At 34.7% G+C, this 17,852-nt stretch overlaps 1 protein-coding gene and 1 long non-coding RNA gene across 2 annotated transcripts in view; both read right to left on the reverse strand.

Annotated features, from left to right (window-relative positions):
- LOC105382268 (ras-related protein Rab-27A) overlaps positions 1-17,852 on the reverse strand; it is a 44,211-nt gene that overhangs the window by 8,341 nt on the left and 18,018 nt on the right. The window lies entirely within an intron of this gene.
- LOC125488924 lies at positions 11,652-14,203 on the reverse strand. The gene is made up of 3 exons (XR_007266601.1): positions 13,635-14,203; positions 13,003-13,152; positions 11,652-12,810 (listed from the first exon to the last, which is right to left on the reverse strand). It is a non-coding gene; the product is annotated as an uncharacterized LOC125488924 (long non-coding RNA).

Below are 17,852 nucleotides of genomic sequence, written 5' to 3' on the forward strand. Positions count from 1 at the left end.
TGTATTAATCTTATAGAGTAAGTAGTAGCTTTTACTAATAATTCGTCACTGACATAATTAAAATTATGTAGGCAAATCTAATTCTGTGCAGTTCGCACTCTCACGATTGTTTTCCAGTATATTTCATATAATTACAAGTATTTACGTAGGTAAATATTGTATATCAGTATGATATGACTGACAAAATCATCAATTATAAATCAGCCAGTTCATCATACACTGGTCAGTTCAGGAGAACTGGGTCATTGTACAATACAACACAGTCGTCGCTATATTCCACAGGACCGGGAACGATATGATGAAATCTGTGCGAACTATTTTCAATTTCAGTACGTTGTTACAATCCGCAATGACGATATTATAGCCGTAGGCTATGCGTTATATCGTGGACCGTACTGTGTATAACATAAAGCTTAAATTAACAAGCAGAAATATTACATCAGGTTTTCGGTACGAGTATAAGCTTAATCGCAAAGCATAAGTAAAGTTTGGTACTGCGTACATACTTTTATGGAAAATCTCAATGGAGAAGCCTCGATGTGGATGTTAAGGAAACGTTTCCTTATAGAGAATTCCATATTGTTCGGATATCTGTAGGTAATGGGTTTAATTTCAAGTTTCCGTAGCAACTTCAGGGTCTAGTTCCATTACTTTGCCTAGGCTTTGTTACTCTGTGATACTTCAACATAAGGTAACGTAGATACTCACTACACCATTTCTACTAATAATTTATATACATTTATGTACACTGTACAGACATAATTGTAGAGCCGTGCCGTGGTGGTGTAACGGATAAGTAAGATCTCTTCCTCTCGTTCGAGAGGTCGTGGGTTCGAATCATCGTCATCATTGCCGCTGTGGACCAGAGTGATATGACCGTGGTTTTGGGGGGATATGCACAAAGGTTCCATTAAAGAGAGCCAGGTACAGGTACCTAACATCCACAGAAAATAAAATATGTTATTAGTTCCAGGAGTAGTGTGCTACTTGTGCCTAAGTCCAGCAGTGGACGATTACAGTATATCATAACAATATTCACCAGTTATTGCATTTTCATAGGACCGTACTAAGTAGTGTTGAACTGAATTCTGTAAATTTTCCTCACCAATTTATTGAAATTCCATTTGATTGTGTAAACGGGCAGATGTTCATTCAATACATAACAAAAGAATTAACGATCTATAAATTATTATTTTATATCGGAAAATTCAGAGCAAGGTGATGCCAAAATATTTCGACACCCGGTAGGTATACAGGGTGGCCCAAAGAGTGACGTCCAAAGGAAAATGTTTGATTTCTTAGGTCAAGGGGTAGCCAAATCACCCCCATGTATGTTCAGCAATTTTTAGTAGTTTAGGAGTTATGATTTTTTTAACTAATTTTCTACGAAAGTCGACCTCAGTGGATCAATTATGTTTTATTATTTTTTTGGATAACTTTTTTAAATTATTTTTAATTTTTGTGTCATCCTCTTAAGTTTTTCTTTTAACCATAAAAGTTTCAGCTTCCTAGCTATAATGTAAGTTAGTTTTTTTTATATCGAAAGTTCAAATTATATCATCGAGCTAGACTGCTCTGAATTTTCAACTTGAAATTAAAAATTGAACTAGATATTCTCATGGTCCCTTATTAATTTTAAAAACTCCGCAAGGTTCCAAAATAACATAAAAATAAAAATAAACTTTTGCTTAATGGGGTATTATTTGCAGAAAACAGCCTTCAAAGGTACTTGGGTGGAAATTACCTCATTAGTCAATTGTTTCAGAAAGTTGAAAGATTCCTGTTAGGTCATTACTAAGGACTAATTCAGTTAGAAAATGTATCAAATTAAAGGGAAAATAAAATTATTTACTATTATTTTTTATTTAAGTTACATTTTTGAATGTAAATTCTTAGTAAAATGTTTATGTCTGAGTTGTAACATTTATGAGATAATTGTATTATTAATACTAAGTAAATAAACTCAAATAATTATTTTACACATTTACTCACAATAAATTTTCAAAATGGCGACCTCCCACAGCAATACACTACCTACATCTGCGCAAGAAATTTTATTTAAGTCAAAAAAGTGACAAATGTAAAAAATATGACATCTGTCAAAAAGTTAAACATGTCAAAAAAGTAACTTTTCTCAAAAATGTGACATCTGAATGAAACAGAGAAGCGTATAGGCGACTTAAAGAAAATTTCATAAATGTTACAACTCAGACATAAACATTTTACTAAGAATTTACATTCAAAAATGTAACTTAAATAAAAAATAATAGTAAATAATTTTATGTTCCCTTTATTTTGATACATTTTCTAACTGAATTAGTCCTTAGTAATGACCTAACAGGAATCTTTCAACTTTCTGAAACAATTGACTAATGAGGTAATTTCCACCCAAGTACCTTTGAAGGCTGTTTTCTGCAAATAATACCCCATTAAGCAAAAGTTTATTTTTATTTTTATGTTATTTTGGAACCTTGCGGAGTTTTTAAAATTAATAAGGGACCATGAGAATACCTAGTTCAATTTTTAATTTCAAGTTGAAAATTCAGAGCAGTCTAGCTCGATGCTATAATTTGAACTTTCGATATAAAAAAAACTAACTTACATTATAGCTAGGAAGCTGAAACTTTTATGGTTAAAAGAACAACTTAAGAGGATGATACAAAAATTAAAAATAATTTAAAAAAGTTATCCAAAAAATAATAAAATATAATTTATCCACTGAGGTCGACTTTCGTAGAAAATTAGTTTAAAAAATCATAACTCCTAAACTACTAAAAATTGCTGAACATACATAGGGGTGATTTAGCTACCCCTTGACCCAAGGAATCAAACATTTTCCTTTGGACGTCACTCTTTGGGCCACCCTGTATATACCGCTGAATAAAATTATGAAATCCTCTATCAACGAACTGGGTAGGGAAGGTGAATATAACGTAACGTTTAAACTGATGATTTGTATGAAAACTCTGGACTATAACCAGTTCTGAATGAAGACTATCTTATGTATAGGTACGTTTTATAATAAGGGGGATTAGGTTTATTAAAAACGTATGAAACTTATAATTTGGAATATGTTTCCCCTTCCCTATAACCCCACAATATACACAAGAGGTATGCCAAGGTATGTTGGTCGAAGCAACGGAGTACAACAAAGTGAGCGTTCATAACACAACACACAGGGAGTTAGATCAATATGCTCTTTTGTTCATGTTCTTAATAAGCTATTACTTACAGCTGCATCGTATCAAAGAGCACTTTGTGTTAGAAGTGCTTTGAGTTATTGGTCATCGACCTCGGAGGGTAAAGATCACATGTTTTATTATAATAGAGATGGAACAATTACGTTATTGTCCACGAGGAATTATTTGTTCAAAGGTAGAAATAATCTTATAAAAGCATGTATTCGAGGATTTTCCTGCAGCAAGAAGTTCCTTTATTTTTATTTTAAAAACAATACAAACTGCATTTGAAGAATTTTACATAACACAGGAATACATAAACCTACCATCAGGTCGTCCTCTGACACAATATATTTATTTAAAGTTATATTACTACTACTACTTTGCAACAGACACAAGTACCTTCTTATAACATAAGTACACTGCCGGGCAATGAAAAAGTTCCACTCACAAAATTCCGACAGTAAACAACCCCAATTTTTTCAAAGATATAATTTAAAATTGGAACAAAATATTACCGACTTTAGTTGGTAATGTCCTGGTGCTCTGTAAAATGTACTTCAATGTTGCAGAAGACGGCATTAAGCTAGCCTTTTCCGTTTAGAAGTAATTTGGTGCTTTTCTCAGTGGAACCTTTTCATTGCCCGTGAGTGTACTTACACTTTATGAACTATAATCACACGCAATTTAACTTTGTCATCATCAGCGTTATTTCACGTAATTTGACAGTTTTGATTGTAGCTATTATGGATGTAATTGCAGGTAAGGTATATTCAGCTCAGATGTTAATTACTTTGATATAAGTACCTAAGCAAATTAATTGCCCAAAAATATTATTTACCTATATTTAAAGATATATGCAGGTACTTACATAAAAGCTGGCTAATTATATGCCGTCTAACGGAAGCTCGCTGATAAAATTGCAAACTGTGTAAACTACAAAAGTACTTACCTAAAGTTTTTTCGTTTGTAATTAAATAAAATAAAATATTTTCTAAAGCTACATTCTGAGTTGCCACCCTGTCTGTCTGATCCCACGTGTGATAAAAAGAGTGTCCCATCTATCTTCTTTGGTATCTAATCTTCCCTGCCCTGCCCCAACATTGTAATAGGTCATGACCTTTTATATAGGGGTGGGCGGATTAAAGCTATTAAATTTGGTAATATATTATGATTAATTTAATAATTTGTGTTAAAGTTTGAATAGCCATGTGTCTCTTCTGTCTGTCCTAAACGTATTACAAAAGAAATTAGCACCATTTATACATAGCGTAGTGCCAGTCTTAAAATTTAGCCTACAAATAGTACTAAGTCCAATTTGTTGCAAGCGTGTACCCACTTTACACTGTTTTTTTATTACAGCAACAGAAAAAGCGTTTCCAAACCAAAATGCAAGTTGGAGTGTCGCCAAGTCCTTTTTTGGCTCAATTCCGTACTTGCATCCTTTTAATCTGGACGAAATTTATAGGTTATGTTTAAATATTTACGAACTAGCCTTGCGGGCGTCGAAATTTATTTATAAAACGATCTATAAGTTTTGGCACATTTTTTTTAAATAAAAAGGGGCTCAGGTCTTGTTTCTATCTGTCTAAATACATCCTATTCTATTCTATTTATTCTGTCTTGAATGGAATCTTTGTGCATATCCCCAAGGTCTAAACAGCAAATACATTTTATGGAATAAATTTACAAGAAAATAACAATACAAACATAATGAATTTACCTTCACGTCATTGACTGCTACTAGGGCCTTTAAAAGTGGGATAAAAAACATTGTAAATTTTAAGTATACACTGAGACAGGTTTTTTAAGTTTGCACTATGACAATTCTCGTTAATTTCTGCTCGGTGACGATATCCATTTCCGACTCGATATGTGAACTACAACCCCTAACCCCATTTAAAAGCCTTGGGAAGCAGGGCAGCCTGTCTAGGATAACAATAGGATTAGTTACAACTCAATCTTGTTACGCAAGCAATAGTAACAATCTTGGGAATCTAGGAAAACGGAGCCTTTCCGGTATCCTAGAATTGTTATTGTCTAATTCAGGATATTCAGTTAGATACTAGACTTTACTAAATAAAATAGTATAAAGAAATAAAATAAAATTGGAATTATTACCATGCATTATTACAACTTATTTATTTTACATAATATAGTGATAACCTATAATAATACCTCAGGATAAATGCTAGAAATTGAAGAAGTAAAAGTTGTTAATAATGAAAACAAATCGTGCATACCTCTACATATTTAGGAAGCAGAAATGGACCGACGATCGATATTAGGGCAGCCCTAATAGTAAAAACTGTACGTACTTGTGTATGTTAATCCCTCGGCAGAAGTAGTACAGCCCTAGGGTGGACATTTAGGGTGAGGGCCCCGATTACTGCCGAAACAGAACTAGCTGTTCTCTACAAACCGACCAAGCTAAGATTGCACCTCGCGAAGATTTACAACCTTACTGGTTGAGTTGTATGAAAATATTGGTAGCGTAAAGTACCTACCTACCTTCCTAAAGATGCTCTTTAACCTTATTTACAGATTTAGTAAGTACTTATACTCTTTTTTCGTAAGTTATAGTTAACAATATTGTTATAGTTCTCACACTTGTCATACACATTACGTCTATGTAGGGTACGCTTTTTGTAAAAGATAACGAGACACATTTCCTGACGGTTTAAATCAATCCGTAATTCGATATTCTTTGTTCTCTAAATTTATCCGCAACATATCGATATCGAGGTTACAATGGTTAAAAATGTTTGTTTTCGTAGAAGGTATTTCATAAGTATACTTACCTACCTACGTAGCTGTCGTAATCTTTGTTAACAACGAATAGAATTCATGTATATTTTAGCCCTAAATTGAAACTACTCTAGATTTTTATTTTTTTTATTCTTTATTAATTTAAAAGGGCTTGGTACACAAGTGACCATGTCACCCTCATTATTACACACACTTAATTAAGATTTTAAAGTTAAGTAGGTATATCAGCAGTAATAGGTATACCCAACTAATATTACTTAATACCTACCTACTGAGATTAATAATGTGTCACGAAAAACATAGTTTACGATGGAGTGGAAGATCTGTTTTATATCATCATAATGATTCAGAGCGTTGTGATTTATTTGACTAATACCGAACCTGCCAGATATTTTTGTGACTGCTTGCATTTTTATAGAATGAAAAATTTAATACATTATTCAAATTGACATGAGTGTTGACTAGTAACAGGTGAAAACGCATATTTATAGTGCCACAAACTTATCTGTTCCGGTGAGAGCGAACTAAATTGGTCCATACCTCATTACTTACTAATGAATTTCATATTGACATGACATAGATTATATGGACCAATTTAGTTCGCTCTCACCGGAACAGGTAAGTTTGTGGCACTATACGTTATACAGGATAGGATGGGGCGGGTGACGTCTGTCAGATGGAACAATTTACCATCCAATCAATTTATAATGTCCCTAGATTTATTAATATATTTATTTTTGTAGAAGAGGATTCGATAAAAATATTTTTTTAAGAACCAAATGTTGCGGGAAAAAGCTAGCGTAGCACCTACTCGAGAGAATAATAAAATATAATATTGAGCATTATAATGCTGTCTCTGAATGTGACAGTGGTGACAATCAAGAGCTTATCTCCGCTCGGCAACCCACGTCAGAGACAGTCATGGACATGGAACCTTGTGAATGGACAATCTTAACATTCCTGTCAATCCAAGGAAATGTCACAGCAGGTAGAGCCAGATAAAACAACTTTTACCATGTGTTTTAAAATATGTTTTTTTTAAACTGGTATCTCACAACAAATGACAAAATGTACAAAAAAATATATTGTAGCCCTTGTATACTTTTTTAAGTGTTTACACTTGTTTTTGTTATAGTTGTCGGACTCTATAGCTGCCTACTGAAGCTGAATAATAATAACACGACATTACAAATATGTAGCAAAAGCAGATGGTTTGGTTTCGAGTAGGGATGGGCCGAAATTCGGTAGACATTCGGTTTAACCGAACTTCAGCAGGTTTAACCGAACTTCGGTATTCGGCCGAAATTCGGTGTAAAATGCCGAACATTCGGCACACCTTTTTCTATAATTTTGTATGAAATAAGTACAATGTGGAATTTGGTCAGAGACGTTTTTGTTGTCTGGACTGGTGAGTCTACCTGTAAAGATTCGCACATATCAGTTTTGCTTCAGTGCCGGCACATGTCCGGCGCAGTTCAGTGTCAGTGTTTCAGAGTTTCATCAATGATATTCACACATGTCAGTGGCGCTTCAATGATAATTTTACGACCCTTCAGTGAAAACGGTTACTTCGTCAACTAATTTTAATTTGTTTAAATAGAATTTCAATACAATTGTTTATTTTTTTAAATACAAGTAGCTTTGCATGCAAGCATTAAAAAAAAATTGTTTTTATTTAAATTTCAAATAATTTGTTTTCATATTTCTAATCAATGTATACTTTTCGTGCGATAAACTATATAAAATACCACATTTTTACGAACCAATTCCATCAAACCATCATTCTCCATTTATGGATGGCGGATAGACATGTATGAAAGAATACTTATCACTGACACAGAACTGCGCCGCACCAGTGCGGGCCCTGAAGCAACACTGATCTGTGGAAATTGGCCTTTATGCTTTTTGAATGGCTCTGAAATCGCGAAAAAAACTACTGTTTCATAGTAAAGTTAAATACGTCATTAACAAACTTAAATTTATAGAACAACTGTATTCGTATTTTTGGGGTTTCATTGACAATTTATGAACCTGTTCAGTATTTATCGGCTGCATTTCCTTGCCTTCGGGAGCTTTACTGCGGAAATTCCACCCTGTATAATAGAATTACAAAAGCAACAAATTGAACCGAATGTTCGGCCGAACTTCGGCCGAACTTTTAATTTTAACCGAATGTTCGGCCGAAGCCGAACTTCGGTTCAATCCACATTCGGCCCATCACTAGTTTCGAGTCACCGTCCTCTGTCTAGTCCTTCGGGGATTTCATATTGTGGGCTAAATTGTAATCTCACTGTTCCTCTGCCTTAAAGCTACGCTACCTAAAGATGTATTTTGTTACATTGAATTCGTTGCTTCATTGATTTTTCAGCAATGTTGGAGTAAAGTATGCTACCTATAACCTATAAAGAGTATTTTCGCACCATGATTCATACATCTAGAATGTGGCTCTAACAGTAGGTTACTGTGGCATATGGTTCGCTGAAGAAACAAGTAGGTACAAGCTGACCTTATTCTTTTTTTTGCTAGATGTTTATTTAATTCGCATAAAAGCTGAAATATTATTTACATAATAAATCAATAGATTAGATACATGTAAGTTTAAAAGCCTGCTAGCACTCTTTGATACGAAACTTCAGGAACTTTCAAGCAATAAGCTTAGATCCTACTAGGCGAGGTTCTGAACATATCTTTTTCTATATTCGTACAAATCAATCATAAAAACTAATCGCTAAGATGTAAATGACTCGCCACGAAAATTGGGTCAATTTCCGAGTTGAACATATCTACATTAGTATGAAGATCAGCTAAACATGGGGGCTGTCTCCACAGGTGAGAGCCACGATAAGTATACCTAATATAGTGTCTGAATTCAGGATCTCCTAGAAAAATATCTATTAAGTATACCTATTGTCCCAGGAGAATTCAGTAGCCACCAAAGGTATCTTTCATCTTGAACTTGGGACATTAGAGTCGGTGCGTCTCCACAGTGTAGTCATAAACCAATATAATTTATGGAGCAAATGCTGCAAGAATATATTTCTTGGCCCGACCGTGATTTAGTGGCCATTCTGCTAGTAACTAAACGTTACGTTCAAAGAATATCTGTCTGTGGTTAGGTATATTTAGTTCTACATTCATTTTGAGTAAGGCTGACTTTTATTATAAAAAAAACTGTTTTTTTTATACAAGAGAGTAAAAGTAAAGTTTTAAAGTGATTCGACTCATAAAAAAACGCGAATCGTATGTTTTTACTATTAAGTGAGCCAAATCTAAGGATTTAACGCAAAATCCTCAGATCTACAAAGTCTCAAAGTTAAATGTCCGTTTTTTTTTCCTTTGACCTAATTTAGTCGGTCTTTCTTACACACTTTTTTTACACAAGCAGTAATCGTTAGTTTTCAAAGTAAAACAATGGAGTATTTTAGTAATAATTTGCAGGGGTTAAAGTTTCTGCACCTGGGTCAATGGAAAATTTAACCTCTTAAGGTCCAATCTTTCTTAGCCTGGACCTTTAAACGCTAGAATATAAATGGTTATGGAATAGTCAGGAATTGGAATTCGGTGCAAGCAGGGGATGCGAATACCGGCGCGCCATAACTTGGAGGAGGTTCATCATTCACTGATTGCCACAAATCTGTTGAAATTTCTCGATACGAAGCTAAACTGAGAGTCCTACATACCTTGGACGTACGTCCAGAGCAGACTACACGAACATGAGTTGTTTTATGACCTGTGTCAACATTCTTAATCAACTCACCAATCAAACAAAAAGTCCAATTTCGAATCAACAAATAGTACAATCGTAGTGTGTGAGGTAAAAGTAGTGAGTGACCCTTCGTAAGAGAAAATAAATCGGGAGATAAATCTGAAAGTCGAAAACTTTGTAACTGAACTGATTGGGTTGAATTATTTATGTTTTCGTACACCCACGCTGGGATCTCGCCGAGTTTCTAGGTATATCCGACCCAGATTGCAAGGCACAAGATTGTTCGCGAAGGTTAAAAAATACATACATGTAGAGGTACGTTACCTGTGTAAATTGGGTTACGCGATTCCTTACAAATACTTGATTGGCATAAGTATTAGCGGTATGAACAAGAATACGATACTTACCTACGAGGCGATATCAGACTGTTATTCAATAAGTTACTACCGGTATCGATTATATTGTTGAGAATATTGTTTATAAAAAATGAAGCACAAACATGGTATGTTTGTTGATTTATCATTCTACATCGGCACAGAAGTATTGAAGTAACTGGTGTCAGCCCCACACTCCTCTGAGGAGTAGCGGTAGAAGAAGAAGAAGAAGACAGACTTCTACTATAAGAAATAAATAAGTATAGGTCAATTATACTAAGAATCATACTGTTGGTATCTAGCACGAAGAAAGAATGAACTGATATCCTTCTGTGTACAGCAAAGATACCACGGATAATCCTGGTCCGAACAGCTGCCTTGTTTCACATGCATAGTAATAGGATATACCTCTAGGTATGCGTTTCCAATTAAGGATTACGATGGAGTGACATGGTGCTGTGGAGGCGGTCAGCTGAGTTAATTAAGTACCTAATATCCGTCCAAAGCCGAGGGCTATTCAGCAAACTCATTGAGAGCAATAAGGTTGAATAGGGATGAAGGGTTTGACAGCATCACGAGATTTTAGATCGTAAATCGAAATCGGGGTAAGTTATAGCAAATCGAATTGTACTTTTCCGGTATGTGATAATATAATTTCTTTATTTACGATCACTGTGGAACTGTAGGTTTAAATCTGATTGAATTCAAAAAGTTTAAAACGTTTACACGTTACAGTTTCGGGAAACTAGCAACGGTCACCCCTAGAATGTGAATCAATTAGTGAAAATGTTCTGAAACTTTTCCGCAACATTAGCGTCGAGCTGTTAACACATTGGGTCCAGAACCACAATACTTGCGAAAGCAAAAGGGTCAGTGTATTTATAAATGGAAAGTTTACTTCCATTATTAAGACTGACCCTTAAAATTAATAATACCTGACTATGGCTAATACTAACAGATATTCGATACAACATAAACAACAAAACACAGAACACTGTCGTACTTACAAGTTCATCACAAAACCGGCATTCGGAATCCCAAACTAAATAACACTCCACAACACACGATGTCCACAACACTCACTAGCCAACGTCTCACCTAGCGTCCGATCGAATAAACCGATATAGTATTCTATTCGATAGCCGATAGTATTTCGATCTCGGAGTCATTCACGCGGGCCCATGTGGTCGGCAGCACGCCGGTACCATCCTGTTGTCTTACTGTACATAAACAAAGTGAGATACGATGTGAAGTAGGAGCGATTGCCGCCCCTGTACTATGAACGAAGCGTCGCTTCCGTGTCGCTCGGGTAGGGGTGTAGATTGAGAACGGCTAAAATGTTTTTCGTTACTGTTTCATTAAATATTTTTTTTAAAGTTATTTCTTTTAAACTAATAAGAACTAGCTATTACGCAGGGAATAATATTAGAGTACCAACTAATCAACTGATATTGTGATGATGACGAACGAAGCTATTAACAGACTGGTAGGTAGTCTGAAACTACATTTAGCTTTTGAAAAACGGTTAAAAATGTACTTTAATATATTATACTTAATTTTTTAATAAAATATTCTATTTACACTTATGCAGGTACAAGGACCACCCTCCTGATCATAAGTATCATAACTTAAAATTACCTTTCTCACTTCAGACATCACCGCCTCCAAACGTCAGGAAAACGACAGCTAAACGACAGTGCGGGGTCAAATGAGATCCCCTCTAGTGTGACGTTGCTTCCGCGTACTGCGACTGCGCTCTCCGTCCCGCACAGACGCGGATGCGTTCGCAGCGAACTGTCGCAATCTCGACGCCATGCACCCACACTCGTGGTCCCCCTACTACACCATAACAACCGAAAAACACCTCTAGCGCCAAGGAATATAATAGAGTTTAACTTAACCGGGCGAGAGTGTAAATCACATGTGTAGAGGGGCCAGTTGATTGCAGTTTGGTGAACTCTCAACCCCTCGGTAGGGTTTCAAAATAAATAAGAATTTCGTTTCCGTATGGCCGAGTCAAGAGTGCCTCTAGACATAGACAGCGCGGGCCAATGTGGTTTAATTAACTTTGGTGCCCGTAGGAAGTGCGGATGGTTTTTGTTTATCTTTAAAATATTCGTGAGAGTAAATATTCGATTTTGGTATTCATGAAATGAGGAAATTTTGATAAGTACCTACTGGAATAACTGACCATCCATGCTATGAATTCCAGAGTGTAATAAGATATTTGGTGAACCTATGATTCTAATTTTAGGTAAATGTCAATCGTTTTCATATTGACTAAGACGACGGTATGACTGACCAGACTTAATAGTTTGTGAACGAGACTTATTATCCGGTTTTGAATACCTATCTCATGCCAAATAAGACTCTGTTTCGTTGTATTATACATTATTAGTATAATATAACGAAACAGAGTGTGGACATCTCACACACGGCCACCCGATCCCAAGCCAGGCCTGTCCGAGCCCTATTTCCCAGATCCCAGATTTGAAAGAACAATATGTTGTCAAATAACACCTGAGCAACATCATTAACAACAATTTATTTCAGGATTTATTTATCTTTCCTGTGTAAATATATCTACTTATGTATACTTAATTTGTTAATTTGGTTTAATTTTACTACGTACCGGGTCTAAAACACATTCGGACACGGTGCATGCAATATTACAGCGTTTTGATGTTATGATAGTTTGAACTCTAAATTTCCCGTAGAAAAAGTTTCCGCCCAAAAAGTCTGCCATAATTTTGGAAGTGTCGACGTTTACCACGTAGAGACCCTGGAAATATAAATTCTATAATTAGGGACATTTAAAAAAACGTACCGAAAGCGATTCTAAAGTTTTTTTGTGCAGGTAATTCCACTTTAAAATCTTAAATTGTGTGTTCTAAATTTAAATTTATAAATGCCTCCGTAACAATCCAAGTGCCCTCAGAATCGGCTACAATTTACCAACAAATATTTGAATTACCTTCTTTATAACACAATTCTCTGTAATCATATCATATGTTTTCAAAAATTGACTAAAAAATAAACTCTGGCAAGGATTTTCGACGCGCCTTACTATATCAGCATTTCTTGCTAATGTGCCATTTGTTATATCCCAAATTGATACTTTGATCTGTAATAATAATAATAATACACAACTTTTTTAAATAGAACTATTTATAAAAATTGATAGTTAATTAGTTATAGTGTAACCCCCTTATTCATAGAGAAGTTACAAAACGTTTTAACTAATAAACTGTTTTGTCCCTCTCCAACAAAGAACAATTTGTTCTTTGACAGAGAGGGACAAAACAGTTTATTAGTTAAAACGTATTGTAACTTTTCTATGAATAAGGGGGTAAGTGTATACTTATTTAAGAACTGAATTATGCTTGTTTCCATTTCACTAGGAATAAAAAAAGTGACTGAGTTTTACATGATTAATCATAATTATCATGATATTATGCAAACAGAGAAGCCATTCTTATTTCGTCAATTTCCAAAAGTAGTCGAACAAATGTTTAGTTTTAGTAACATTCTTAATGCATTCCGCTTCTAACACGGAACAAATCACCATAGTGTACAATAGGGCAAAATTCTGTACAAAGAACCAACCATGTGAATTTGTACATTAGAGAGCATATTCGTTGTATAAGTGACGTTTCCATAATCACCAAAGTATTCGATCTTGCTTCGAGAACAGTTTGATGTTTTTGGTCCTTTACAATACTCTGTCAGTGTAAAACGAGGCTTTACTGGACCCTGAAATTGAATGTAATGTAATTTGAACACCTAAACAATGGGGAGAAAAACTAAAAGCTAATTACAGATGGTGCCTTAAGCGACTGTGCCTGATTCCCCAGAGGTAATTGGTTGGTCCAGTCGCCAGTTTTTCTCCCCAATAATGTAATTGGTCAGAACCTGAAATGCGCAGTCGATAGTGCTGCCAAATTTTCACTTGGTTTTCCTCCCCATTAATTAATGTTTAAATGCAACGTAAATTTTACTTACGAATTTATCTGGCGAATATGCATCTACACTTGGTTTTTTAAATAACGTAATATAAAATATATGACATAATATCGCCGTAATGACAAAGTTCCGGCCTCCGGCCATGATGCATGTTGGACTGTAAACTAGACGTTTATAATAAAAAAAACTAGTCATTAGTAACTTGGCTACATTAGACATATAGGTACTTCAAATTGCCTAATAATTACACCGGTGGTATTTATAGTTATTTACAAAAAAAAACTCCAAATAAACGATGATCAAGTAAACAAGTTTTTTTTCTATGAATTATATCTTACCCTATTTTAAAATAAAAACTCAAAATAAACGATGATTATCTAAACAAGTTTAAAAAAATATATGAATCATATCTTACCCTATTTTAACATAGTGTTATATATATTCTGATATCGGGATTAAGATTATCGCAAACTCATTGTTATATTATTTTAAGTAACTAGTGTCAATTTCAACTTCTATTACGAAGTTGACACTTACTACTACGTCAATTCGTTAGTCAAAATAATTTTCGCAATATATTATTTCCTGAGCGGAGCGTCATTTGTTAAGTTGTATGAGTTTTGGGAAATTTCAATAAATTTATCTTATCTTATAGCGTGAACAGGACCTGTAGCACGGGGCGCTATTGAGACGGACGTTCTCCGTCGTGCTCGCTCTTGAGGCTGCGCGATGTGAGTGAGTGCGATGCAAAACTCTTGTCACGTCTTAAATGCACCCCGTACTAGCCCTTCAGTAGGTACATATTACTCCCGATTTATCATTAAATATTTTGATATGTGTTCAGCAAGCTTCCTATCTCCGGTTTGTTCTTCACTGAGTGGACTGTATTTTATAAATGCTGGTTACAGACATGCGCAAACAATATGTTAAACTACATGAGCAATAGGAGATGGCGAGTGACAGAAATGGAGGAGCCGACTTGGCTGAAATCAGTTAAGGTGATATCAAGGGAATTCCTTATTGCAACAGCCATAAAGTGTCAGACTAAAGTGTTCGACATCCGTTGGTATGCGGGTCGCCGAACTGAAATAGGAGTGGGCAGAGGATACTTGGCTCGTCGGGAGGACGGAGTTGGACAAAGGCGGTCATACTATATAGATGGACCGATGACATCTGCAGCGTTGCGGGGAAGCCGTGGACCAGAGCGGCACAGGGCCGAAAAGATTGGCGTATAAAAACGCCTATATACCCAATAGTGGGCTATAGAAGGCTGATGATGAACAGGCATAAAATAAACAAATCAGTTTTATCTATCATAATTTAATTTGTAGTTTTAAATTTAAATTTTTATTTTTTTGTGTATGTACTAATAAATTCGGTGAAAGTAATAATATCACTGCTGGCGGTATATGAAGTTATGTTTCGACAAGCTAGAAAAGTACATAAGTAAGCACATAAGTATATTATTTGTTATAACCTATCTATAGTTAGTATAGAAATATTATAACTATAAACTAAATAGGGAATTACATCAAAAGTTTCAATTTTTACTATGGTTCGGTTCTAAAACACATTCCGACACGGTGCAAGCAATATTGCAGTGTTTCCCAGTCATAATGCACTGAACTTTAAATTTACCGAGGAAGAAATTCCCACCAAAAAAGTCTGCCATTGCACTCCCAGTATCGACGTTTAATTTCATTTCACCCTGAAAATATCAATCATATCGATAATCAATTAAACAAGTAGGTATAAGTTATTTTATTTGAAGTAGGTTAAAAAAGAAATGTTGCAGAGAATGACCCGCCTGAGTCCTGCCTACTGTATACCTATAACCTACAGGTTTGACAGTTTCTATAAGAACTATAAAAGTTTACGTTTTCTCGCACACAAAGTGATGCCTCTAGCGGAAACTATCATGAAACTTTTGACATAATTATGCAGATGACAGCAGAAACTCTTTTTTCGTTTTCTTGAATTGCAAAAACCGTATTATTAGTGACTCTGGGTGGCTAATCCTTTCACCACAACTGTGAGAAACTTATATGTTTGACCATCGATAAGTACGCTTAGAAAAATGACAATGTAGTTGTACCTTTGGAAGAATGCATTTATCAGTTAGCTTTAAATAGCTTTTTAAGAATGGTCCGAAAAATAGACTGGTACAAGGATTATCGATATGTCGCACTAGCACAGCATTCCCCGCGGCTGTGTCATTTGTTATATCCCAAATTGATAGTTTTATCTGTAACAGAAAATTATAAAATGGCTGTTACCTATACTTACTGTTTTTTTAATAATATTTCATTGTTTACCTATTATTTAGTATCGCTAGTTCCGTTTGAGAGACAAATCTAATGAAATAAGCACCCTGGCCCTGTTTTGTCAAGGCAAGTTTAATCATTATGACTATTTCAATACAGGTAGAGGTACCAACATCAACATTGAATTTCTTTAATTGCAAAAGAATACATTCAGATTCTAGAAAAGCTACAAGTAACAGAAAAATCTCTATCTGTGAAGATCTAAAACTACTTCTAAAGTACTTAAAGCATTGACTTATACCTACATGACATACACTATTTACTATTACTAGGTAAGTAAGTACATTATGTAGGTACCTTGCCCCTTGGCCAAGTGTATCGGTTTTCTGTATCGGATCTAGTAAAGAACAAACCTTGTAAATTTGTACCTTAGAAAGTACATTGATGGTATATGTGACGTTTCCATAATCACCAAAGTATTCGAGAGTATTATGAGCGCAGTTTTGCCTCTTTGGTCCTTTACAATATTTTACATCTGTAAAATGAGGCTTTACTGGACCCTGTAATATGGATAAGTATTTATTTTTCTTATTATTAACTGAACTAAATTAGAGATTTTTCCAAAGCAATAGAGAAATACTTACAAATTTATCTGTCGAAAATGCATCCACGCTTTGTTTTCCAACAAATACAACAGAAATCAAAAGAGATACACCAATAAAATTTATAATACTCATGTAATAATACATGTTGTACTGTCAACTGTAAACGTTTTTAAGTAGCCCAAGTAACATTTTTGGTTTTAGAAAGGTTTTGAAAAGGTTCTAGAACCTTTGTATGGAAATCAACTCGTGAGACTTAGAAGTCTCGATAACCTTATATTAACCTTATATTAACCTCCTGAGTGCAAAAAGGGCCCACGTTTTAGAACCTTTCTGAGAGCTACAGCAAAACCTATAGCTCAAACCCAGAACCTTTTGAACTACTTACACAGAACCTAAATACAACCTGCACAACCTTAATTTAACGTTAACATAACCTTGGAAGACAGCTTTTAAGTTCTAAATTAGTCCTGGATGTAACTCTTCTATAACTTGAAACATATTTGATGGATATTTGTAATGCCTTTCCAGGACTCTCGGGTTTTAAAATGTTTCTGTGTAAGATTTTATAATAATTATAATAAATGGCGCCATTACCTGACACTTTCCAAGATTCAAAATGGCTAACTTGTAAGTGTTGTATTAATACAAAATATAGTAAGTAGTTAGGCTGAAGTCAGGAAATATGAAAACCTTGTGCGACTAGCACTTTATCGTGGTACTTTTGAATAATAGTTCTGTATACGTGACGGGCCTTTTGTAAATAATAAATTTGAAGATATTTTAATTTAAAAAAATAGAAAAAAAAATATATTTGGTGTAAAGTTATATTAGAAATAAAAGTACTGTCTATATAAAAAAACATATATTTGGAATAGTATAGCATACGCTACTGAATTTTCCCCTACTTAATTAAAATGTATCTTTTTGCCAAGTTTTTTTTTTATTTCAGTGAAAAAATATGGCGGCCGTTAGGAAATTACTAAAAAGCATTA

Source organism: Plutella xylostella, chromosome 9 (assembly GCF_932276165.1).
Source record: "Plutella xylostella chromosome 9, ilPluXylo3.1, whole genome shotgun sequence".
NCBI lineage: Eukaryota > Metazoa > Arthropoda > Insecta > Lepidoptera > Plutellidae > Plutella > Plutella xylostella.